This window comes from Eumetopias jubatus, unplaced genomic scaffold, assembly GCF_037043125.1.
Source record: "Eumetopias jubatus isolate StellerSeaLion01/CBP00866 unplaced genomic scaffold, mEumJub1_p1.0 scaffold_12, whole genome shotgun sequence".
Taxonomy (NCBI): domain Eukaryota; kingdom Metazoa; phylum Chordata; class Mammalia; order Carnivora; family Otariidae; genus Eumetopias; species Eumetopias jubatus.
The window spans coordinates 18,295,823-18,323,606 of record NW_028274818.1 but is presented as its reverse complement, the minus strand read 5'-3'; the positions used below and the strand labels follow the sequence as shown (position 1 = coordinate 18,323,606).

At 33.7% G+C, this 27,784-nt stretch overlaps 1 pseudogene; it reads right to left on the bottom strand.

Moving 5' to 3' along the window:
• Positions 1-20,550, bottom strand: part of LOC114210435 (uS5 assembly chaperone PDCD2 pseudogene) — a 99,914-nt pseudogene extending 79,364 nt beyond the window's left edge.
• Positions 20,551-27,784: the final 7,234 nt, after the last annotated feature.

Genomic DNA, 27,784 nt, shown 5'->3' with positions numbered 1-27,784 from the left:
CCTTTCCACAAAAGTAGAAAAAAAAGAAAAAAAAGTTTTAAAATTGAGTAAGCATCAATTCTGAATGTGATGCACTCTACAGGCAATCCCCTAGGAGACTGCAAAAACAAAGAAATCTCACCCTTTTATATAGCCATGCACATACAGCACATTACAGGCATGTCCTTAAGATAAACAATAACTAATTTTGGAGGACTTGACAGCACCATTTGTCAAATGTAGTTCATCCTACATTCCGTTGGCCATGGGACTGATCATCTGTGTTAGCTAACTAGCTTAATCCAAAGGACAAATAGGCTCATCACATCTTTATGACAAGAAGTAATTTAGGAGTAAGGCCCTTGCCAAAGTTAAGGTTTTATCCCCTACAAGAAACTGGAAGTTGGGAGTTCCATCCTCTTTGATGGTTAAATTTCAATGAGATGGTTCTCTGGGTCTTAAAGCCGGGAAAAGGCTTATTTAGCTTTTAAAAAATCACATACATTTTAGAGAGAGAAATAACTTACAATTTTTCTAAAGTAAATGCTCTAAGATAAGGTGTGGGATGAGTTTCTTTCCTTCTTGTTAACAGAGATTTTCTTTTTTGATTTGTATTTACCCTTAGAGTACATACTCATTTTTGAATAGCTGTGCATCTTTGGGTAAATTTCTAAATGAAACTCGTCTGTGGTAAACTACAGTTTTTTTTCTGTGGGCGAGAAAGAGCAAGTAGCCCAGCGAGTGGTGACTCAGATTGAGAGAATTTTTCTTGATTGTGTTTCTCAAGATACGATTGAACTGTACTTGCTTCAAAAATGTACAAAGTAGTAAAAACAGATGTATTTGGGCAGAGGAATAGGAAAAAAAAACACAATAAAAATATATCAGAAAAGGAAGAGAGTTTTTTTGTTTGTTTGTTTTGGTTTGAGAAACAGAATACCCTTACTTGGTAAAAATGGGTCTCAAATCAAAAACATAATTCTTTTCAGAAGTAACTGTGTCTAACTAATGTATCCACAAGCAACCATTTGGAAGCTACCAGTTTTCCTTAGCAAGAGAGCTTCTACCATGAAGCTAAAAAGAGGTATGAATTGGTTGGATTAGGCAGAAATAAATTATTTATGGAAATTAAACTAGTATTTGAAGACACAAGAAAAATCTTCTTTGACTTATGATGAGGTTATGTCTCAATAAGCCCATCGTAAATTTATAGTATCATTAAGTTATAGTTGTTACTTGATTGTTATTTTAAAAGAATAGAGGGATAGTCTACACCCAACCCACAGAACAAAGGTTTAACCTACCTTAAACATGTTCACACTTCCATAGGTCTACAGTTGCGCAAAATCATCTAACACAATGCCTAGTTTGTAATGAAGTGTTGAATAGTTCATGTAATTTATTGAATACTGTGCTGAAAATGAAAACCAAAATGTTTGTATGGGTACAGAATGATGGTATCAATTGTTTACCCTCATGATGGCATGGCTGACTGGGGGCTGCCCAGAATTACAAAACAGTCATGCTTCATATCACTAGCCTGGGAAAAGATCAAAATTCAAAACTGGAAGTTTGGATTCTACTGAATGTGTATAGATTCTGCCCCATCATAAAGTAAAAAAAATTGTAAGTCAAGCCATTGTAAGTCAGGGACCATTTGCATAAGAGATATACAATTTCTTTAGGTGAAACAATCAACCATTGTTTCCTCAGGGCCAGGATGGGGTTGGTTTTGGTTGGGTGAGGCAGTGCAAGGAGCTATGAGAGACACAGGAAGAAACAGAAGTCTGAGCAGAAAACGCCTTTCAGATCATTAAAACTAGAACAGAACTACTAATGACCCAGGAGTTGCTTTAGCCCACAACACAAAATGACTTCCCTTTAAAGTTTTATGAAACAAACCAATTCAACCAAAATAATGGCTTTCTAACTAATTAAAAACAAAACTGGTTATCCTCTTTAAGTGTGTTTAAAAATTCTAATTGGAAACTGCAAGTCGGCTAACATCTGTTAGATGTTTTGCCAAATGTATCAAGATGAGAAGTTACTTTAACCTTTCTTCTTCCCCGTCTTAATGTCTTCAAACAATAATTCACATATTCCCTGAATTTCTTCGTATTAAATGAGCTCCCAATTAAAATTATTTTTAAAGATCCTGTTACTCAATTTCATGTAATTGCTCCTGCATGTTAAGAAAATGAAAAATATTTAATAATTATTTTATATTTTTAAAATGAAAAATAGTTTTAGGGTGTTCCTTTAGAAAAACTGGTCTGCTTCAAATTTTTCTATTTATATGTAAAAAGTATTTAAGCAAAAATCACATAAATAACTTGTTTATTCACTAAATTATTTAAAGCTTAATAGTATTTAAATAGTAACATCTGTTAACTTTATTTGCTTTTGTATTTAAAATGTATTTCATAATGAATTTTCGGCATAAGACAGTATCTATTTGCTGGTAAGAAACTTCTTTCTTTTTTTTTTTAAGATTTTATTTATTTATTTGAGAGAGAGAAAGTGAGCACAGGTTGGGGGCAGAGGCAGAGAGAAGGAGAAGCAGACACCCCGCTGAGCAGGGAGCTTGATGGGGGCTGGATCCCAAGACCCTGAGATCATGACCTGAGCAGAAGGCAGATGCTTAACTGACTGAGCCACCCAGGTACTCCGATCTTATTTCTTTCTGATATTTAATGCTTCACTGATGCATCTTTTTTAAAATAATATTCTTAATATGTAAAAAAGAATAAGTGTTACTTGATTGTTATTTAAAAAAAATAGAGGAATAGTCTACTGCATAGAGTACTACCTCTTTTTTAATTAACTTTTTTTTTTGTAGAAATCAAACATAATTCATTTGAAAGCAGTTATACCCATTACTCTTTTGTTATCATTCAACTTCTTAAGTTTCCCATCCAGGAATAAAAGGATGATGTTACAGGAATTGCTAGAGAAAAATGCAGAATATATTTTACCATTGTTTATTTAACTAACTCACATAATAAACTATTACTACCCATTCCCTCCTCATTCCCACAACATGTAAACTGGTGTGGAGATACAAAGGATTCAAATGTTGTTTCTTGTGCTAGGCTAAACCGTATAGCGTCCTCATTCATCTACAATTAAATTTTTGCTTCCCTGGTATTGGTGGCATTTATTGACAAAATCCTGTCTGCCAGATGTACAAATTGCTGCATTTCAATATCACCAAAGAAATACGGGAGTAAAAAGAAAGTGATCTCTTGAAGGCTGAATACTTTGGGAAAATTTCCTTTGGGAAGATTTTATGAATTTAGTTTGTTTTTTAAAAAAAGTTTTGTAAATGAGCTGTGCAAATGACAATGACAAAAGATAGAAAAATTTATGTGAAAATCTAGGAGTATGCCTTCATTTTGATTCATAAGTCCTTATGTTTTCACTTGATTGGAAATAACCTGAAATAAACAATAATTAATGATTGTATTATAGCTGTGTTTTATGTGAAGAAAAACAATGAGGAGCTCCAAAGTGGACCTATAGTCACAGAAATGACCTTGGCCCTGTATCAAAATGTTGTCAACAAATAGCAACACAAAGTTGTTATTTACTTAACAAGTTGTATGACGACTGCTTTCAAAATACTTTGTCTTTACAGTTAATTTACAGGATTGGTCATATAATAGGAAAAAGTCTTTAATGAATAAAATGATGAGCTCATTGTGCAGAATGAAAAAAGTACAATGTACAAATAGGTATTTTAAAAGTAAACTTATGTCATGTCAAATTCCATCTACTCACTTGTTTGGAGGATGTACTTACCATGTGGTACTTAGATGTGGTACTAATATGGAGATAAAATGGCAAGTAAAGAAGTTAAGTATTTTATTGACAACAGTGTGTTGAAAGTGTTTTAATTTTCTTTATTTTCACTAGAATAGTGAGAAAAGGAGTGGTTAAAGGTTAAGGAAGATTAATATGTTCATGAAAAAAAGGATGGGAAAATGGTAAATCTGATTTTATGTTTTATCTCTGACACATAAAGAGCATAAGCGTCATTACTCTTGATCTTAGAATAGGAAACAAGTTGAATGAACTGAAAATCAATGACTTTTCTTGGATCCATTAAGGAACTAAGGTCCCAGGACAAAGTCCCTGAAATCTGGAGAGACAGGGGAATCCAGAAAGTCTCAACTGATATCTGTGTAAGTGGAACAGAGACCACTGAAGCACTAAGCTGGAAGGAATATTTAAATGGTGATGCTGAAAAATGCCTGAAGGCTGAGTGTGGACTCTCTTGAGACCAAGAAAGTTCTGTGCTCCATGGTCTTAATTGCCCCTTGGATATTACTGGATTTTACCTCCAGGAACCCCACCAGGTTCTCACAGTGAAGAGCCAAAAAATCTCCCCTCATGGCAAGGGAAAGGAAAAAGTAACAATTGTAAAGTAGCCCCAGAGCATTCTTCCTAACAGAGACCTACTCTCTAGGGGCAAAGACTTTACCAGAACCTTATTCCACTTGTTGGAAGTATATTTCTCTGACCTCTAGTCTGCTCTACTCTACTTTGTGTATCGTGCCTGTGAATTGGGGGGAAAGTTAAGAAACAAACACCTGTGAATCTATCCTGATAACAATAAATAGATAAATAAATAAATAAATAAATGGTGGGAAAGAGACAAATCTCATGGGCAGAGGAATTCCAAATAATTTATGTCTCCTTAAGGAGACACAGCATGATCCTCCCCTCCTCAAATATGAGCTGTGCATAATGACACAATTCCAAAGAGTAGAGTGTAAAAAGAGAGGTATAAAGAAGAGCAGCTTTACAGTGGAGAAATCTGACAAATGCTTTCTCAGTCAAGTCACGGAATCTGTTTCTACCCTGATGACTCATGTCAAAGGTATGTGCCTACTATATGACATGATGCTGGCCCTTTACCTCTGTGGTCTTCCTCCCCAGAACCAAGAACCACAATCTCATTATAAGGAAAAAAATCAAATAACTCCTAGTTGAGGGACATTCTCTAATGTACCTGAACAGTACTTCTCAAACTATTACAGTCATGAAAAACAAGGACAGTTGAGAAATTGTCCTAGTCAAGAGAAGTCAAGAGTAGTCATGACTACTAAATATAGAGTGACCTCCCTTAATAGAAAAAGGATCTTAGGTACAAACTAAAGAAATCCAGTTAAATATAGATTTTAGGGGACCCTGGATGGCTTAGCTGGTTAAGTGTCCGACTCTTGCTTTTGGCTGAGGTCATGATCTCAGGGCCATGAGATTAAGCCCTGAGCTAGGCTCCATGCTCAGGGGAGTCTCGTTGAGATTCTCTCTCCATCTCCCTCTGTCCCTTCTCCCACTCACACATGCTCACTCTCTCTATAAAATAAATAAATAAATCTTAAAATATATATATATAGATAGATTTTAGTTAACAATGTATCAATATTACATTGTTAAATGTGACAAATATATCATACTAATGTAAGATGTTAAAATAGTGAAAACTGTGGATGGGATATACAGGAACTCTCTGTACTATCTTCTAAATTTATCTGTAACTATAAAGCTGCTCTAAATATAAAGCTTATCAAAAATATGTTAAATCTAAAAATACTTAAAATTTCTAAATTATAGATATAATCAACATATTAAGCATAATAATATGAGAAAATTAATTATTGACAAACACACTAGAGTAATTAAGGAGCACAAATGTGAATGATCAACCGCTTGCTTCCATTTGAAATATTGCTTCATGTCACTGGCTGTATTTATTTATCATTTGTACCTATTTTTTCAAAATTTTTTTTTCTAAGTAGGCTCCAATCCCAGCATAGACCCCAACACAGGTCTTGAACTCGTGACTCTGAGATCAAGACCTGAGATGAAATCAAGAGCCAGACTAAACTGATGGAACCACCCAGGCACCCCTATTTCTTCAAGTTTTAAGTGGAGTTAATAGTAGTAGCCACCTAATAAATTTCTTAAGATGAAATGATTAATATAGAAGAAATACACGGAACCATCATGGAATTTAGCAAACTTCATAGGTACTACCTATTATTGTAACTATGGATAAAATTATTAAACTTTTTTTAAAAATAATTTTGACTTCTAGAGGGCGCCTGGGTGGCTCAGATGGTTAAGCGTCTGCCTTCGGCTCAGGTCATGATCCCAGGGTCCTGGGATCGAGTCCCACATTGGGCTCCTTGTTCAGCAGGGAGTCTGCTTCTCCCTCTCCCTCTGCCTCTCACCCTGCTTGTTCTCTCTGTCTCTCTCGCAAATGAATAAATAAAATCTTTTAAAAAAATAAAATAAAATAATTTTGACTTCTAGAAACAATTGCAAATAGAAAGCATTTTCTCTTCAGCAAGCTTCCCCTAATGATAATGTCTTACACAGCCAAGGTACAATGATGGAAATTTGGAGACTTACATTGATACAGCATCCTTAATTAATTATGGAACTCATTTCAATTTCACTGGTTTCTCACTGCTGTCCCTTTTCTGGTCTAGAATTCAATCTGGGACCCACACTGCATTTAGTTGTCATGTCATCTTAGTCTCTTCTAATCTGTGACAGTACATCAATTTTTCTCTTTATGATCCTGACACTTTTGAAGAATACTGACCAGATATTTTGTAGAATGCCCCTCAGGGCATCTTATGTGGGATTTGTCTGATGTTTTCTCATGATTAAGTTGAGTTTGTGCATTTCTGGCAAGAAGGAAACAGAAATAATGTGGAGCTGCTTCTCTGTGTATCACATGCAGAGGTACAGAGTGTTTATTTATCTTATTGGTGATGTTAGCTTTGGTCACTGGACAAATGTGCTGCCAAGTCTGCCAAGCTTCCCCCCTATAAAGTTACTAATTTTCCTTTAATAAACAAGTCTCTTACGAGTAGATACTTTAAGACAATGATATCTCCATCATTGATTCTTACTTGCAATGCTCATTTATACTACTGTCTACCTAAAGATGATTTTCTATTTCCATTATTCCTTCTATGTTTATTGATTAAAATTCTGCTTTTCAAAAAGCTTTCCCTTCTCCCAATTAATTATGCATTCAGTTATTTATTATTATCAGTATATTCATATAAATATATAAAGGCTTGCTAAGTAAGTCCTTCTTGTTTGCAATCATCGCCATTGATAGTGGTTACTGTCAGATAGTATGAGATAATCAAAAGAAAATGTAATGGTGCAAACACAGGAAACAGGGAAGTCTGACATGAAATTAATATCAAATTGCTTACATATTAGAATTGTGGGGTATTTTCACGTTTACCGATGTGATGTTTATCACTGTTTTATTTAATTACTATACATTTTTAAATTTGTAGACTTCTATTTCTCTGTGAAAAGGGATAAAAAGGGAATAAAATGTAAACAGCACTGTTGGCATAAAAAGTCCACTGAGGGCATTAAGCAGGGCATGTGATGTGATGAGCACTGGGTGTTACATGCAACTAAGGAATCATTGAACATTATATTAAAAAAAAAAGTCCACTGAGGGAAGGGAAAAAGGGAGGCAGAGAAGTAGGTTGGGGTGGGGGTCCCCATTAGAGCAACAGGAAACAGTGACCTCTCCCCTGACGTGGGTCATGTCTGGTTCATACTGGGCCCCAGGAAGGAAGGGGCCCACTAGGAGCCAAACTTTGTTCTAGTCTCTGAGGACACAAGGATGAGTAAAAGTCTTTAGAAATCCAGGGTCAAGCATCTTGCAGGTGTTGGAGGGAGACATATGTTAAAAAATTAGCACAACTAAATGTGAAATTGCAGAACAGCACATACCTGAATAGCACATAACTACCCTATGTACTACAGAGAAGAGATACATGATGTTTCTAAGGCAGAGATGTAACCCAGTCAAGAATATGAGAAGTATCTTCCCTAAAGTAAACATCAAACCAAAATATGAATAATTAATTTTAATAAGCTGAGGTTGTTAAGGAAGAAAATATCAGGAATCACAACTAACAGAACAAATGTCTTGTGAATTTAGTATGATTTAAAAGAAAAATAGAGGATGCCTGGGTCGCTCAGTCTGTTGAGCAACTGACTGTTGATTTCAGCTCAGGTCGTGATCTTGGCTCCCAAGATCAGCCCTGCCTCAGGCCGCATGTTCAGTGCAGAATCTGCTTGAGATTCTCTCTCTCTCTCTCCTACCCCCTTCACCTCTGCCCCTGCTCATTTTCTCTCTCTAAAATAAATAAATGAAATCTTAAAAAAAAAAAGAAAAGAAAAATACATATGATTTGTTAGGATAGATAGAGATAGAGATATATAATGTTACGGAAACACAAGAAAAAGAAGTAAATAATTAGAATACTTTAAAGAAACAGTATCACTCTTTAGTTAGAAGAAAGCTAGAAACCCATTATTTAAAACTTGCAAACGAATATTTTTGAACAATATGAAGAACACTTAAATGGTATTTCTTATTAACAAAGTAAGAAATATCACTTTTATCTCTTCTCATAAAGGTAAATTATACCAATAAGATGAAACAAAAACAAAAGAGAAATATATACATGTGTATGTATGTGAAAGTTGAAGCTGATATTAGTATTATTATTAACAGCTGATATTGTCTACTAGAATCCCCCCCAACAATAGCTTCCTGTCAGAGGAACTGAAAACAAAAGGAACTAATCGGTATGCAGAAAGGTGATCAGAATCAAAATCCACATTCCACTATCAACAACCTTCTTAGACGCTATATATATTCAGTACTATAAATTGTTATTTAACAGGGATGAAAGACATAGTGCTAAAACATGCATGGGTTTACAAAAAAACAACATAAATATAAGGGAATTATCTTATTTTTAAATAGAAAGTCTCTTTAAAGAATCTTGTCATTCTTTAAGAACTTATAGAAACTTATTTTTCAATAAATTCATAAATGTTATTTCAAAAACATAAAAAATATTTAAAAATGTCTATTATAATACTCAGAAAAAGAATAGCCAAAAGATTTTCAAAGTCAAAGAAAACAAAGAGAACTTGCCTTGGCATATTTTAAAACATGTTATAAATTGACTTTATGTAAATAATGGGATCTTAAAATAATGGGCAATTTAATAAAAACAGAGATATATGAGGGGCGAAGGAAACTGTTAAGCCTACAAAATTTTTGTAGAAAAATTCGTGTGCCACTGATTATTTAAAAAGGAGAATTACTTAAAATTTGCTAAGAAAAAGGGAAAAGTATTGAAACATAGACATGTTATGTTGACCCCCAGCCACTGTTATATGAGTTATATAAGTAAAGAATGTGGATGGAAAATGTGTTTGATCACAGGAACAAGGTGGAACTCATACACATCAAGCAATTAAAAGAAATCACAAATAACTACATTATATTTTACTATCTTTTTTCAAATTTGCACGTCAAAATTTTATAACAAGTGAAATAGTGTGAACAAATTGATAAAGACTTTTCCACAGATATGACAGACAATATTAATGCTCTAGGAGATTGTGAAAAACAATATAGTCTGATTTTTCCTTTTGAAAGCTCATGATAAGAAAATCCACAAAGGAACTGCAATGGGCAATAATGTGGGATAAAACGTTCAAATTACCACTGATAGAAACACATTCTAATTATATAAAATACCATAGGTAGAAAAGTATTTAGTAATGGAATAATGTTTACTTAAATCAATTTTTGTGTATCCACAGAAATTATTAAAGTAAATAATGTTTTGATGAAATAAATGAAACGGTGTTTCATGAAATGTATTATACAATTGTTATCAATTTTGACATGATGCTATAATCAAACAGGGTTCAGTACTATGTTATATAATCTAAGTGTAGAATATATATGTGTATCTAAGTATATGCATAAATATATCTTATATTTATATACTTACATATGTCTGTAACTTTACGATAAATGTATAGGGCAATCTTATTAACAATGGATGTTTTTAAGTAGTTAAGATGTAGCTGATTAATTTTCTCTTTGGGGCTTTTACATATTTTCTAAATTTAATATGATTAATTTTTGTAATTTTCTTACAAATAATATTTGTCATTTTTATAATCTGAAAAAATAAACAGCACCTTTTAATAACTTGATTTAATTTTATCTCTGAATTGTATTCACCAAGTGTAAGGGGAAAAAAGACAGCTAGAAAGACAAAGTTCAAATCTTTATCTTCTCTTTTCTCATAATCTTCAAATATTTTGACATGATTCCCAAGTGTTTGTCAAAGCAGTTCTGAACAAAAAGTGCATTAGGTCAAATCCCTGAAATAACAAGAATCATTCTATCTCAATGAACTGCCTGGGTCCTCTGATTTCTTCTCCTGCAGTGAGATCAATTTATATAAAATAACGCCTTGAGAGTCCTTAAAAGTGTATAAGGATGTCTTGACTTCCAATTCAATCCGTTGAAACACCTATGTAGAACAGAAGACCAGAATTTGGCCAGTGTCTAGAATATGTATTTCCACTTAGAGTACAACTTCCAATGAAAACTATATTTTTCACTACAAGGTTAGACAAATTAGTACCCTGTCCAGAATCAGAGTGTATAAAAGAGTAAACTGTTATTTCTCAAAAATTACACTTAGATGATTTTACACATGACATATCCACCTTCACCATACATTTACTAAAATATGCCATTCCTCAAAAATTAATATAAGTCACTGTATTCCCCTTACAGGCAATACAAACTTGTGCTTGTAATGCATAGGGTTCTTAGTTAAGGAAAATGAAATCGAGGTGATATAAGAGGAGATTAGTAAATGGCATACATAGCTCAAGGAGTCATATGGGGGCCCTAAAAATGTCTATAATCTATATATTAATTAAAAAATCTCAAACAACAGCTAAGAACCAAACTAAAAAGTAACTCCTGCCTCTGCCCAGTGCAAATTGATGCAGATTCAGAAAGCCTGGTAAATCAGGACCTCAATGTCATAGTTGCTGATTCTAGAAACATGCTGTCTCTACTACCTATGTTGGAGTAAGATGGAATATATATTGAATAGAACATAATGATCATACCTTGTCAAACTATTTATGCCAACGTAAAATAAATAATATTTTCTAAATTAAATATTAAGTACACCATACCATAGTCTTACCTATAGACTCTATGTTGCACAGCAAATCTCTAGAATTTATTCACTTAGCATAACTGGAACTGCACTTCAAAGATCTCCTATTAAGTATGTTTACAACAATAAATAAATAAATAAAAGGAACAAAAGGCAACTCTGGAAATGTTGGATGTGTCCATCACCTTGATTGTGATGGATTGTGATGATAATATCATGGGTGTTTGCATACATCAGAAAACATCAAATTGTATATATTAAATATGTGTGGTTCTTTGATTATCAGTTATACCTCAACCAAGCTATTAAAAATAAATAAATAAACTGATTAGCTTACATCTAACTGAATGGTGATAAAATTAAAATTTGTATTTGTTGCTCAAAATGAAAATTCTCTTCTAAAACTATTTATAAACTAGTTTAAACCAAGAAAAAGTTATGTAGCATACATAATTGCTATACCATATATTTAGAATAATAATATATGTTTAAAATAATCACATTTAGTTGACAAAAATATCGAGGCTTCCTATAAAACGGGGAATTTTTTGCTATTACAAAATAATAATTAAGATAAAATTTTATGGTTTATATATTGTGGAGAAATAAGCTTTCTTAGCTTTCTCAGTGTTCTTATAAAAGCCTCCATCTCCTGAGTAATGAAAGTGTATACTCTATAAAAGAATGAGAACATTTGTCTTCCTCTAGAAATATTTTACTTTTCACATACCATGAGGACTAGATCTGCAGCCTACTGGTTGAGCTATTTATTGCTCTGATCCAGTAAAGATTTTTCCTATCTCCCCAAAAGCTGAAGGTTACATTCTCAGTTCAGGCATTATTTTCCTTTCCAATAAAACTCTCTCAGAAGAGGAAGGGAGAAAATGATCTCTCCTCTTTACAAATGTAGGAAATTCATATTTGCCAGACCTCACCAATGGAGTGAGCCCATCATGAGTGTAGGAAAGTTTTCCATCTGGTTCTCATAATACTGGTCTTCTAGATTGCGGAAGTGGGAAAACGTATACCACAATGTTATTTTGGCAATTAATTGTGGTCTAATTATACTAGAGCTCTTTGCTCTGACCCAGGTTCATGTTCCTGATATATACTATGTAAGTAGGGTGACATCTCAGACATTTCACGGTTTTTGACAACATATATTTAAATACGGTTTTCAATATTTAATTTAAATAGTCACTCGTTAATAGTGAGGCCATATATATAAAATGATCTCTTTGCAATCTTTTTCTCTGTGTTCTTAAAAGGTATATTTTCCCAAACTGTAACCTTCTAAGCTGTGCTTAAACACATCTTTATGGCATATAAAAGCCCAAAAGATTAAGATTTATAATGGACATGTTGGGGATTTCTTAACTACACTAGCATAAAAGAAGCAGCATAATTTATAATGGCTTAAATTCCATTTACAAGTTGTAGTCTAGGGTGTATATTACACAATCATTACATAGCTTTTGTCATTAATAGAGGCAAAACAAATTAGTAATATTATGCTAACATTTTCAAATGTTCTGGTTTACCTTTTAGAGTCTTCCAGTATCAAAACATCTATGATTTATTTTGTAGATAGGGCAGGATAGAAAATCTATCAAGAGCAAAGAGGAATTCTTTTTTTTTTACTACAAATATTAAAGTGAAATGCTTCATTTGAAAACGGCTGTAATCATGCCATAAATCCATTCCTCTGTAATATAAAAAAAGGTTATATGCAGTTCTTCAGCTACAAGTACTAATGAAATAAAGTACAGTACCATAATTCTGATTATTTTAAAAACCTGAATTTTATGGGATTAGTGCAAATCATACAGCTAACAGAGACTTCTATGAATTCATATTTCAAAGTCATGAATCTCATTAAACACTTGAAGAGTATGTATATAACTTATAATCAAAGTTCTATTTTTATTTACATTTTAAAACTATTTCTAGCTTGTGCATTTCATATTCTGAGTACTGTGATAAATGCAAGTCATAATTGCTTCTAAAGGAATCAATGATCCAGGCACTATTACAAGCTTACTGTGTAAATCTAGCTATAACATATCAACTTGCATATTTTAATTTAATACTTGATAAATTGTGAATCATTATAACTCTTTTAAATACTTTTCCATGTTCTTATGACCATGGAATTGAATTCTATAATTAAGAAAACTATTAATGTACTTTTAATCATGCTTTGTAAAATAAACTTTGAGAACTAAAACTTCTTATGGCCAAGTGGAAAGATATGTTAGCAGAAAACATATCAAAATGGGGTGATATTTTTCTTTCCCCTTAGGGCTAATTAACTAACCTTGCCTGCCATCAATATTTAAAAGTAGGTACTTACTAACTCTGGCTTATAGTCAACACTTTCATAAATAATGGCAAGTTGTATGTTAAACTTCCATCATATATACATTGTATGTACGATGTATAAAGGGATATATTGGAAAGGTTAGGATTCTGAAATTAAGTTATTGAAATCTTAATTTTATAAGATTCAACACAAATTCCATAAACTTTCCACTGTGTAGAAGTAATTTCTCATTTCACTGATCATTTATGGCTTTTGCTTGTACTTTGTTTGAAGCACTTATAATATTGTTAATATTTTTGTAAATATCTTGGAAAATAATTAGTATGTTATTTCTTTTGTGTCAGAATTCTATTTTTATGGAATATATTTGACATTTAACATTGTGTAAATTTAAAGTGTACAACATATTACTTGGATACATTTATATATTATAATATGATTACCATTGTAGAGATATTTATCATATTACATACACAATTGTAGAACAATATCACTGTCTATATTCATTATACTATGAATTAAATGCCCATGGTTTATTTACTACTCATTACAAGTTTGTACCCTTAGACAACATCAAACATATCCTTCCATTTCTTAGCCCCGGTAACCAAAATTTTACTGTTTCCTACGAGTTTGATGTTTTTCGATTCCACATGTGAGTGATATTGTACAGTACTTGTCTTTCTCTGTCTGACATATCTCACTTAGCATAATGTCCTCAAGGTCACAAAAGGCAGGATAAGTGGCAAGAATCTCTTGATCTTCAATTTATTCCACAAAATGCCTATCATATGATGTGCTTATCATAGCCCACAAAATGCCTATCATATTGGTATTAATTTACTAAAATAATTAGCAAAGTAAGTTTATAGCAGAAAGCATTTAAACAGAGAAAGAGTAAGTGATTTGGTCAAGTCCATCCGATTTGTAAATGCTATAATTTGAAACTTAAATATAGAATTCTGACTCCTATTTGCTGCCTTTCAAGTGGCCAAGCTTTTGTAAATAGTGAATTAAAGTGCTGTGATAAATCGAGATGTTAATCCCAATTCTGACAACTATTCCCAAGTATCAGTCTTCTCAATGTGGAATCCCTTAATGTGGTGTTCCAAAAAGAAAAATTAAATTAAATTAAAATTAAATTAAATATATATGTATTTGTTTATCTGGTTCTGAGGAATTATTTGATGAAACAAATCACACTCAAATTGCCACTTTGAGCTGTACAGCAATAATTCCTGACCATGGATGGATGGATCTCAATTTGGTAAGGTTTCTAATCTCCAGCCAGGACAACTGGGGTAACTTTTACTTAGTCAAGGCTTCTCTTCCAAGTTGACAGCAGAAATTTTGCCTATAGAGGGACTCTACTATAAAACTCAAGTAATATTTTATAAAAATATTCTAGAGGAGGGATGGAAAGAGAGAAGTATTCTTAATCTAAAGGAAGGAAAGAAGGGAGGAAAGAACAGAAAAAGAAAAGAAGAGGAAAGAAAAGAAAAGAAAAAAGGAGAAAAAACTCCACTGGTGAAGAAAATAGCAGTTTGGTCTAGAAAACAAAAAGAGGGGCACCTGGGTGGCTCAGTTGGTTAAGCGACTGCCTTCGGCTCAAGTTATGATCCTGGAGTCCCGGGATCGAGTCCGCATCGGGTTCCCCGCTCAGCGGGGAGTCTGCTTCTGTTTCTGACCCTCTCTCCTCTCATGTTCTCTCTCTCATTCTCAGATAAATAAATAAAATCTTTAAAAAAAGAAAACAAAAAGAAATACTTCTCTAGAAAAAAAATAAAAAGTTTTATTTCTCTAGAACTGAAAATAAAATTAATTAAATTGTCTCAAGTGAAATTTACAGAAAAGAAGTAGATAAAAATAAGAACCAGAAATGAAATTATCACTGAAGACTTTGATAAAACACATTGGTGTTTTAAATGTCCTCCAACATTACTGGGACACCTGGGTGGCTCAGTCAGTTGGGCGTCTGCCTTCAGCTCAGGTCATGATCCTGGGGTCCTGGGATCGAGTCCCACATCAGGGGGCTCCTTGCTCAGCAGGGACCCTGCTTCTCCCTCTCCTTCTGCCTGCCACTCCCCCTGCTTGTGCTCTCTCTCTTTGACAAATAAATAAAAATCTTTAAAAAATTAAAAATAAATAAATAAATAAATGTCCTCCAACATTACTGAAGCACTTCATACAGGGTGTTTGGAAACTTTTTCTGTGGAAGACCAAATAGTGAATATTTCAGAGTTCAGGCCATGTGATCTCTGTTGCAACTGCTCAATTCCCTGTTGCAGCAACAAAGTAGACATAGACAATATTTAAATGAAGGGCCGCGGCTGTGTTCCAATTAATCTTTATGTACCAAAACAGGCAGCAGATCAGACTTGGCCTGTAAAGGGTGGTTTGCCTATCACTGCTTCAGACAATAATTATAGCAATTATAAATTTTTCCAATGTTTTCAATTTGTTTGCTGAAAGTATTGCACAATTAAGAGATGCTTAATAACCCTGAACCGAGTTTAAACTATTGACATTTAGCAGAAAAAGTAAAATTTTGTCCCAATGAAGAGAGAAATAGTTATGACAGATAGTTAAGTGAGTGTACTAACTGAGGCAATATCTACCCCTAGTGATAATGGTTTGAATAGTTACATTGAGAAAAGCAAATAACAACATGTGAGTAATCTATATGCAGTGGATTATACTCCATTTGGTCATGAATGTGTTCTATCTGAAGTAAACATTCTGTATAAATTGTAAGCAGTTGAAAACTTTTGTATATGCTGATTAATATTAATCACATATTGTGCAAAAGCATAAATTAGGTTATTCCTGCCTCGTGGCTTTTGTACTTACTATTTTCTTTCCCTGGATTTCTTTTCTTTCATTCCTTTCTGTGAATGCAGTTACGCCATGATAACATTAACAATAAAACAGGACATAAGCAGTCCTAATAGAATGAATATGGCATTGACATTAATGCTATATCCCAATTCCTCCCTATTTGTAATCTATCTCTCAGCTCTCAAAGAGTACTTCCATGATTCTTAATGGTACCCCCTCCCCTCTTGCTCCCTATTCCATTATTTTGTTGAATTTCCATTGGAGCACTTTTTCCTGTGAAAACTATCTTATTTATTTGCTTAATCGTTTGTTGTTTACTACCCCCCAGCTAAAATGTAAGATCCATGAGAAAGGATATTGTTTGTCTTATTTACAGTGGTGTTTTTAATGACCAGCATGTGATTGTCATTAAGAGAAAATTCTAAGCTCTCTAAAGACAGTTAACTTCGTTTTCCTATCACCCCCAACAACCATCATTGGTAAATTATTTGTTGTGGAAGACCTAAACAGTTTTTACTTCAGACTGGTTAGAAATGATATGGATTTTCTTAAATGTTTTCAATGATGGGTTTTAAGTGAACAAAAGAGTATCCTTCATCTTCATAGATTAGATGTCCTTTAGGCTAATGGATAATTTTAGACCTCAGAAATCTACCTATTGTAGTGTATAGACAACTTCACCATCCAAGCTCTGGGCTGTTTCCTAAATTTATTTTAGTGTTCCAGGATGAATTTTCCAGCTTCTCATGATCTACTTGGAAGAGCAAATAGAAAAGCAAATTGATTTTAACTAGAGTGCCAATTCTCATGGACAAATAGTGGTTGCTAAAAGATCGGGTTCCATGCTCTGCGGGAAGCCTGCTGCTCCCTCTCCCACTCCCCCTGCTTGTGTTCCCTCTCTCACTGTGTTTTTCTCTGTCAAATAAATAAATAATAACTTAAATAAATAAATAAATAAATAAAAGATTTTTCAAAAAGCAAGGATATTACTATAGTTTAAATAACACTGGTGCTTTCTCTTTTACATGCAAATGGATTTTACTTTGTTCTTTCCATCTTTCTCTTCACTGTTAGAATACAGATGTCTAATATATTTCAGTCTTAACATTAGTTATTAATATGAGCATCTCTTGTTTGGTCAAATTCTTAGACTCAAACAGCTATAAATAGATTAAAAACTTAATGAACTATGTATTTTGATTCTATTTTGTGTTAAATTTTAAATAGTTACATAATATTTGCAGTAAAAATAAATGTTAGCTGATGAAATATTAACAACATGGTTGAAAATATGAAAACATTATTGAATGACAATGAAAATACATTAATAGCAGATAATATCTGGGCATTTTTACTACCATTACATTATTTATTGGGGATGGTAATGTTTATATAGCCATCTGTTCAATAGCCAGAGTGCTGTATGTCATTAAGACACTAATTTAATATCAGATGCAGAAAAAAAGTAAATGCATACATCTTATGTTCCAACTATTTCCTTAATTTAGAAAATATGAAATAAAAATTCCTCTTCGGAGGTATAAATTATATGTGATCGTTGTGAAAGTTATCTTCAATTGTAAAAATCCTGACTCCATTTATACTGCTTTACTTCTGTGCCACTGTGTGTGAAATCTATGATATGGAGTTGGAGTCTATTAAGTCCAAAACAGAGATGTTGTGAGATGACAAAGTAAAGACCCGTCTGGAAGCTTTTAAAAATACAGATCTAGAATAATGGTACAGTGAAAGATCACTATCACTGAAATCCATGGGCTATGAGGCTGTTGTTTTTCTTTTCGTTTTGAAGTTTATTTTTATTTTTATTTTTTTTCCCGTAATCTCTATACCCAATGTGGAGCTTGAACTCACGACCCTGAAATAAAGAGTTGCATGCTCTTCCAGCTGAGCCAGCCAGGTATTCTTGGCTATGAGTTTTGAATCAGAGAAGCAAAACTTCTTGATTAGAGAGACTCCATAGACTAATTATTCTAATTATTGTTTGCTTGAATTCCCTCATGAATATCACCATTATATTGCTATCTATTACAAAGGTTGTAGATTTTGACCTTCAAGAATAATTTTTTAAACCAACCAAAGAAAAAATCCAGACATCAAAAAAACATCATCATCAATTCATGCAGAATGAATATTTTAGGGGAGCCTGGGTGGCTCAATCAGTTAAGTGTCTGACTCTTGGTTTTTGCTCAGGTCATGATCTTGTGGGTCGTGAGATCTAGCCCCACCTCAGGCTCTGCACTCAGCGCAGCATCTGCTTGAGATGCTCTCTCTCTGCCCTTCCCCACACTCACGTGCACTCACACACTCTCTCCTCTCTCTCAAAGAAATAAATCTTTAAAAAAGAAAAAAATAATGAATGTTTAAAAAAAATAAGATGAGCATAAGACCAGTCATTTCCCAGAAAATACAGTCGGCAAATATTCATGGGCTACCATACACAATTATACACACACACACAAAAATATGTATTTGTTCTATTTTGTCTTCATTGGTGAAAAATTTGTTACAAATGCATACCTCTCTGAAAGTGAGTCTGTAAACCATTGAGTCTTTATCATATTTACATGGTTTAAAGTGTCAGAAAAGTCTTTCAAATGTCAGACTGAAATATAACTTCTTATAACTTTAAATTGTAACTCCAAGTTCTACCTTTTGGGATCAGACAACACAAGTTTAACGCATCTTCTACCTTAAGTTTTATCAAATATTTGAGGAATATATCACTTTTCTTGTATTTTATTTCCTGGGTTATAAACTCCAATTCTTTCAAGACTTTCTGGTCCTTTATTACCATGGTCATCATACTCCATGAACACATAATATTTTCCAATGTCTCTCCTAAAATGTGATGCTTATCTTGGCACAAACTGAATGGCAAGGAAAAATATCTACAATCCAAATATATGTACTCCAAAAAATTCACTATGTCTATTCTGATAAAAATCCAAAGTAAGGAAAGTATTTATGGAGGATAGCCTGAGTATATAATGTCCATATACTCATTAAGCAAACTAAAATGTATTTTTCGGTGAAATAAGACACTTAGGAAATTCCCACAGGATTACCTTCTTTGTGCTTTGGCCATAGCAGAATCAGATTAAACTGAAGAACATTAAAAGAAATAGTCCTTAGAAATTTGCCACTCTTCTGTCCCATACTTTCTGTGTATCTGAGTATGTTTATCATTTTATCACCCAAGGTCCACTTAGAATAATGTATTCCTTTTCAAACTGAGTGCAAAAAATCTTGGAGCCATATTTTCAGCTCATCTCTTGGAAGAAACTCATATACCGTCGCCATCCTATGTGTTTTGGGAGCAAGAGTCATACCTGTCTTAATTTCATTTTACACCCTTGACTTCCTCATTTATTTAAAATACTTATTTAAAGCAGTTTCATTTTTTTTTATTTGAAGAACAAATGAACAGTGAATTAGAAAATAAAAGCAACCAAACACTGCTTATAGAACAAAACGCTGTGCCAGGTAAAGTTTCTTCCTTTATTCTTATGACACGATAAGACGTGGTAATTAGATGAATTTGTGTACATAAAGGCTAAAAGTAATATCCATCTACCTTATATAAAACAACCACACTTTTCCCATAGATAAACATTTTAGGAATTTGTTAAATAGATACATATCAAGTGGTGATGGCAAAAAGCTAGATATAACATGGCACCTTTCCAAGCCTCACAATTCAGTAGGGAGACATAAGCAAGTAATCTGTAAAGGGTCGTAGTGACATTCCTAGAATGAAATGTGAGACTGAAATTGGGATATTTAGAAAGATTGAGGTGAGGTTTGTAAAGCTGCCTAGAGAAAGTGTTGTAAACCTTTTTGAGGAATAAGTAAGGATTGGTTAGGCAAAAAAAGAAAAGGGGGAAAAAAAAAACATTCTAAGCAAAAGGAACATGATTTCTACCCAGGGGTTGCAGTAAAAAGCAGAATGTGATTCCTGGCAGGAGAGTAGAAAGCGGAAAGCCATCTCAAGAAACTGGTCCCTAAGCATTCACTGGAGGACGAGGGATACCATTTTGCTTTCTTCCTCTTCTCCTTCTCATTAACTGCCTATTTCAGTTATCGATTGCCACTTAAATTCTCACTCCCAACACTTACTGACTTAAAACAGCAATGATCTATTATTTCTCCTGACTCTGTAGGTTAGCCAGGCAGGTCTTGGCTCATCTATTCTGGCTTTCTCATTTACCTGTAGTCATCTGACATCACAACCGGGTTTGGAGAGTCCAAGGAGTCTCCTTCACCTTCCATCACATTCACCTGACTGACAGCTTGGACACTGGTCTTCCTCCATGTTCTCATTTACCAGTAGGCTAGTCTGACTTTTTCACAGTGAGACTGTTTTTCCTTTAGTTGACACTGAACCAGCAAACAAGTAGCAGAGAGAATACTCATACATCCACACACAAAGATAGCAGAGAGTGGATGTCGTTCCTCACACAAAGGTGCCTCAAATTCCGTAGTCAGTGTGGATTCTGGGGATCCTTTGAGTTAGAGGAACAAAGCAACTTTACATTTACTGCTTTATATAACACTGGCTGGCAAATATGTCATAATCAGTTCTCAAGAATCTACTTCTACAGAAGGTTGTTTTACTTTGCATGTTACATTCTTCAGGGTTCTATTACCAGATCTCTGATTCTGAAATCTTTACTTTTCCTATAAAAGTAAAATGTTTTCCAGTGGAAATTCCTCTGATTTCTAAATACCCAGAACTCTGAGTTTATTTCTGTAAGGAATATATTGTATCCAAAATAATGGTAATATATCTAACTATACAACTTCTCTGTATCACACTAATAAATTCAATGACAAATATGTTCATGTGTATAGATCTCTGTTAAATTTAGCTAATGGATTTACAGATTTTTTCCCCTTTAGCATCATGCTTTAAAATCATTTAGAAGAAATACTGTATAGTAAAATATTTTAAGCACAGGTTAAAACAAACAAACAAAAAAACCCACAAAAAACTATATCCTCAAATGTTTCCCAGGTTTTCTTCTTGAATTTGAAAATATTTCTATGACATCTTATAGCATGATGACTATTACTTTTCCAGGTCACTTATATCTAAAAATATTATAAAAAGCAAACACTGACTTTTCCTGGGTTTGAACACTAAAATTAAAATCTTCCTTATTTTTGATTCTTTGCTTTTTGGACAATCTCCAGGGAAGCTCCACTTCACTACAGATTGAGTGGGTTAACCTGTTGCCCTCAAGACTATTTGTCTCTGTGGAACTCCACTCATTCATCCTCAAAGGCACCTTTCCTTTCAAAGCCACACAAGTAGAGAAGCTTTCATAAAGAAAGAGAATTAATCATATATTTGTCATACTGTAGAAAAAATAAGTCATTTGATATATAATGGAGCAAACTGCTAGCTGTAAGTTAGCTCACTCCAATAGAGTGTTACAATATGATTTTAGTCATAGGATTCTTAGGAGACAGGTAGGATTGATGGCAGGGGAAAATATTTTAATTTTCAATTTGCATGAGTATAGCACTCAACTTCAAAAACACATTGCAAATTAACTCTAGTAAGATAGCATTATTATATTTTAAATAATATATTATATATATATATTATATTTCCACCAGAGGTTTTCATGTATTTTTCGTGGGTTCAATCCTGAATTATTTAAGGTCACAGGGGCTAATACTTGGTTGTGTTATAATTTATTTTAATTAATTAAACCTAATGTAACTTTAACTTTGATTCTCAGCAGTTTAAATTATTTATTATTTTATACCAATTGTTTTCCTCTTATGTACAAACTTTTTTGTGTTTTTCCTTTTTGCTACATTTTGAGCTACAAACTATATTGAAATTTATGTAAGCAGATTTACACTTTTAAAACTTGTCCGACGAGATGGCAGAGAAATAATTTGAAAGAGAATCCAATGAACTCTACTTTTCTTTAAACAGCCTAAGGAGATATGGAAACATGGATTTCAGCCAAGAAAAAAAAGAGAGTAATGGGAAAATAAATTAATTTTAGAAGCTATAAAGGAATAAGTACCAGTAATTGGTAGATATAATATTAGAGCAATTTAGAAATACACATTTTAAACATTATTTTTAAATGAGAACTTCTTCGAAGCTTTTCTGCAACTATGCTTAGGCTCCTAAAGACACAATTATCATACATTCATTTTTGAATAACTCTGTTCTTGAGTTCCAAGAGACGCTTGTATGGAAAATAGTGAGTCAAATTTTTCAGAGTTAATGGATTGGGGCAAGTTCTATATGGAATTATAATTCTTAAAACTTTTTTGTCCTTTTATTTTGATACAGCCACAAACTTTTACTATTGCAAGAGTATCACAAAAAACTTTTTTGTTCTCAAAGCCCTTAAGAGGAAGTTGCTTAGATGATGCCCCCTCACAACTGAACACTTAAACATATATCAAGTTACAAAGACACCCTCCTATATAGTCACAATGCAGCCATTAAATAAGGTCATTAACCCTGGTATATTACTACCATCTAATCCAAAGACTCCATCTGAATTTTGGCAATTTTCTCAATAATGTCCTTTTCACTAAATGGGATCAGGCCAGTATTACTTTTCACACTTACTCTTCATGAACCTTTAGTACTCTGGAGAAGTTGTTGGATGTTCATGACCTTGACATTTTGAAGATCATAGACCAATTGTTCTGCAGGATGTCTCTCAGATAACATTTATCTGAAAAGTCTTCATTTTGAAATTTAGGTTATATAGTTTTGGTAGGAGTCTCACACAAGTGATGCTGTGTTCTTCCCATTCTTTTCTATCAGGTGGTACAGTATTTCAATTTGTCCCATTGCCTATGATGTTAAACTTGATACCCTGATTAAAGTGTTCCCTGCCAAGTTTCTCCATGGCACAGTAATCTTTTTGTCTTTATAAGAATCTTGCAGGGAGGTAATTGAGACTATTTCATTCCTTATCAAACTTTCACCCAGTAGTTTAATATCTATTTCTGCTTCGTGGATGAATTAGTCATTACTGTGATGGCTACCAGGTGATGATTATTTATTCCATCATTCCCTTTCTACACTCTTCCATTGGCATACCATTCAAGGAAAGATTTTCCCATCTGAAAATTAATTTCTATATTTAGTAAAAAAATAATGAGTTCTTATTATATTTGTTTATGACAATTAATTCCTATCATTATTTATTTTGATTATCAGATTATCCCCAATATTGCCTGTGGTAGATCCTTCAAGCTGGCTTCCACTTTGTGTTTATTTGATGCCTCCTAATCTTTCTGAGAGAAAGTACTTACTTTTTAGTATCATAAATTATTCCAGGCTTATCTTTTATCATCCCTGTCCCAATCTTGAAATCAGTAATTTCTCTACAGAGCTCTTGTTCTTTTTGGTGGACAATGGTACCTAGAAAGGAAGATGTGGGCCCTAGGTATACTCATTATGATGGGGTGACTGTTGCCTCAAGTTTTTACAGCCTCTCAGTGGACTGAGCTAAAGAACATATCTACTCCTTCCCTCTTCCCCACATATTTATGTCTCTATATATTCAAAACCATATCTTCACACTGATGCCTCTAACTTTAACTCAACATCACAGAAATCATTCTAGCATTTCCCTTTCCACGTGTTCTTTGACAGAGAGAAACATGGCTTCCATTATCCTTAATATATTTACTCTCTTTGACAAGTCCCTCGTGCAGTTAATTAATGTCTAGTCACCATTGCAATCCCTCCTGTGCAGATGGCCTTCTCACCCTGCTTGGCTTCCGATGCTCAGTGGCAAGCAGCATCCTCTATTCTCTGATACTCTATGCATGCTGCCTACCTCCTACTAACCTACTGGATGGGCATCCTCCTCACTCCACTTGGGCTCTTAACTAGTGTGCTGTGCTCCCACTCAAGTGCAAGTAGATTCCTACTTTTCTTGATCCCACCTAATGACTTTTAAAATGAACTATTTCTGAAGGAAAAAAATGAGGTAAGGAAAAAAGGCAGGAAAACAGGGAAGCCTACAATCGAGCAGGAAGGCAAGCAGATGTCAAAATGAGGCTTTAAAAAGCAAACATTTAGGAAACAAATTCATTGTTCTCCCATGATTATTTTGTGGAACTTTCTGGGGACAAAATACCTTGAATGGCTACTTTTCTTCACAGATACTATTCATATATGCCAGTATTGAAAGAAAATAAAGTATATAGTTGTCAGAATGCTTTGCCTATCTGTTCAAACTTTCCTGGGGAGCAGATGGATTTCCTAATGTGCCAATTCTTCCCTTAGCTAGTCCAATCTAGAACAGTCTATAAACAACAAAAGTAACGATACCAAGGCTACAAACATATTGGCTCTGATTTTTACCCTCAATGGTCCCTGCTCAGTGACAAGACTGCCAATCTAATACAAAACATAGTTCATGGCTCAGTAAGTAAAACATCTGCCTTCAGCTCAAGTAATGATCTCAGGGTCCTGGGATCTAGACCCACATCAGGCTCCCTGCTCAGACGGGAGTCTGCTTCTCCCTCTGCCCCTCTCTCCACTCATGCTCTCTCTCTCAAATAAATAAATAAATTCTTTAACAAACAAACAAACAAAAAACATAGTTCACAAAACAAACTATTGATTAATAACTCATGGCTAATGTATTATTCCTTGGAGCTAGGTCATACCTACAGAGGTCTCGATATTCTTCATATTAAAAAAATCAAGGGGTGCCTGGGTGGCTCAGTTGGTTAAACAACCGACTTTTGATTTTGGCTCAGGTTATGATCTCAGGGTCATAGAGCCCTGAGTCAGGCTCTGCATTCAGTGGGGAGGTCTGCTGCTGGAGATTCTCTCTCTCCCTTTCCCTTTGCCTCTCTCTCTGCCACTCACATGTGTGCACAAGCTCTCTCTTCTAAAATAAATAATCTTTTTTTAAAAAAAATCAAGGATTGCAAACATAGAGACAGATCAATGTTTATTTGTTTCTTTTGCTTTTTGTTATATTGATAAAATGACTTTTCTAAATATCCTTCAGGTACCATTTTGTGGCAACTGTGTGCTCTGTGAATGTACAAGTTCAATACTGTATGGAAGCAATGTGTGTGGTCTAATTTTTAAGTATCTTGCCTAATGTAAGTGAAGGCTTATATTCCCATATGATCCACTTACCCTGACAAATCTATAAGGTCATGGTCAGACTCTCAATTCTGAGTTACAATCAGCATACAAGAAGCAGTAGTTAAAAAAAAAAAAAAAATCTGCAAGGCACCAGCTGTAATAGGTATTTTGTTATTGTTAGATTACTTGGTTTTGGTTTAACCATTTTCTAATGGAATGACAGATTATGTTTTCATAACAGCCTCAGAAAAAGTAGCGGGCAATACTATGTTTCTAATTTTGAATCAGTTGATTTTAAAATGTAAACACAAAGATTTTACAGCTTGTTGGGAGAAAATGATTTTACTAAACTTGAAATTCTACTGATATTTCTATTTAAAATAATCAGCTGTAGTGATACTAAATGAGAATGGAAAAATTCATGCTGATTTGTTTTTAGATGAGTTTTTAAAAATATTTTTGAATCTGCAACTTGTAAGATGAAATTATTAAATTATTTTGAATACATGTTCTTGGGTGATAACAGTTGCCAACAAAAACATAGCTTACAACACAAGTTCCATTTCACTGATTTCAGTATATGAAAAAATACTACAATATATTACACATTAGGTAGAATTTATTTTTTTTTTAAAGACAGTCTTTATCATGTAAAAAACATATTCTGGATACTTAGACAAATTTAACTTATCTGATTATAAGAAGTTCTGATTAAAATGAGAAATTATTTGAGTATAGGATAATTCACTAGTCATAAAAAGAATCACAGTTAGCAGGCCCACTACAGTTGAATGTTATATTTTTACATTGGAAGAAACAGTGGCTATTATGTGAATAGCCCAGGCTTTAGAGTAAAATTGTTCTGGGTTCTAAATTCCATCTGATACATAAGCTCCTTGTGTCGTTAGGCAAGTTACCTACCATCAAGTTTCCTCATCTGTAAGAGGAATAATACTATTTTTTACCAAATAGGGTTGGAGTCGAGTATCAAGAAATGATGCATGTAAATAATACAGTAGAGTGCCTGGGGATATAGTGCAACTCGATATGAAACCTTAATAATATTGATAACTGTGCCAGTTAGGAGATTATTCAGCTAAAATCAGTGTTGCAACCAACGCTGTGTATTAGCAACATAAAATCAATTCACAACCTCTTTTAACTTCCTTCTTTTGCTTTAGAGACTGTAAAGCCTAAAGATTTACCTTCCCAGTTTCCTTTTAGTTAGAGCTAGTCATGAGACTTAGTTGTGACAAATGGGATAAAAGCAAAACCTAGAATTTATGGAAAAACATTCTTAAAAAGACAGACTTGCATAATCTAGACTTTCCCCCTTTCTTCTCTTTCCTTTCTCTTCTGAATACCTGGAATCCACATTGGATTGATGTTTGAAAGTGTTCAAGTTACCTTCAGATTATTAAAATAAATGCCTCTCTCAAAAGATGGCAGGGAGGAGGAAAAAGAAACCTGAATTCTTGATGGCATTTTGAGCTAAAACAAGAGAAGCAACATATCTGCAATTAATACGACTTACCTAATCCAAGAAACTCTTGTCCAAATGACATTGCAAATGACTTTATTGCTAGTTTCAGGAACACACTCCAGTCTGTTTATCTGAGCAAGAAACTGAACAATTAGTCGTTCTCTCTTCTCAGGGCCATGGATAGTGCAAACTAGCTTCTCAACTGGCTGTTTACCCTTCAAGATTGCCTTCTAAATCCTTACCTTCCTGTGTTCACTAATCTTAAACTGTCACAAGTTAAATTTCACCTACTCTCACATAGGCTCCAACATTGAGAGAGCCCTCTTAAACTAGACACCAAAAATCTGTAATTACTCTGTCTGTGGCTACTAAAATATCTTCAAGGTAGTGGTCTTTCTTAAGCAGTGAGTGGAAAACTTTATAAGAAAGGTATTTTTGTGAACTTTTCAGGGACTTTGGTCAACAAAGGTATTTTTGTGGATTTTTTAGGAACTTGGTCAACAAACACCAGGGCTGGATTACATCCCATAGGATTCTTAATACCAGAAAAATAAACATATTTTGCCTAAACTATTCCATTATAATTCTCTGTTATTTATTCCTGATCACTTCTCTAACAAATGATACAGCTATTATTCTGAAAAAGTAATTTATGTAACAACATTAGCATAGCATTTAAAATATAAATATTCAGTGAATATTAGTGTTCTTTACTTTATGACCACCCATTAAAAATTAGGTCCTATAATCTTCATGAAGAGATTTTGAAAAGTAAATTTAAAAAATGATGTACTCTCTTCTCAGTAAGATCTGGATTCTAACCCTCCCTCTGCCATGCACTCACTGTGTGGCCCTGGACACACTGGTGAACTACTTTAAGCCTCAATTTTCACATATGTAAAACTGTCATAGCAGTCTTATGAGCTATGGTAAGAAAAAAAAATGTTTTATTACTATTTAGTAAGTGTAAA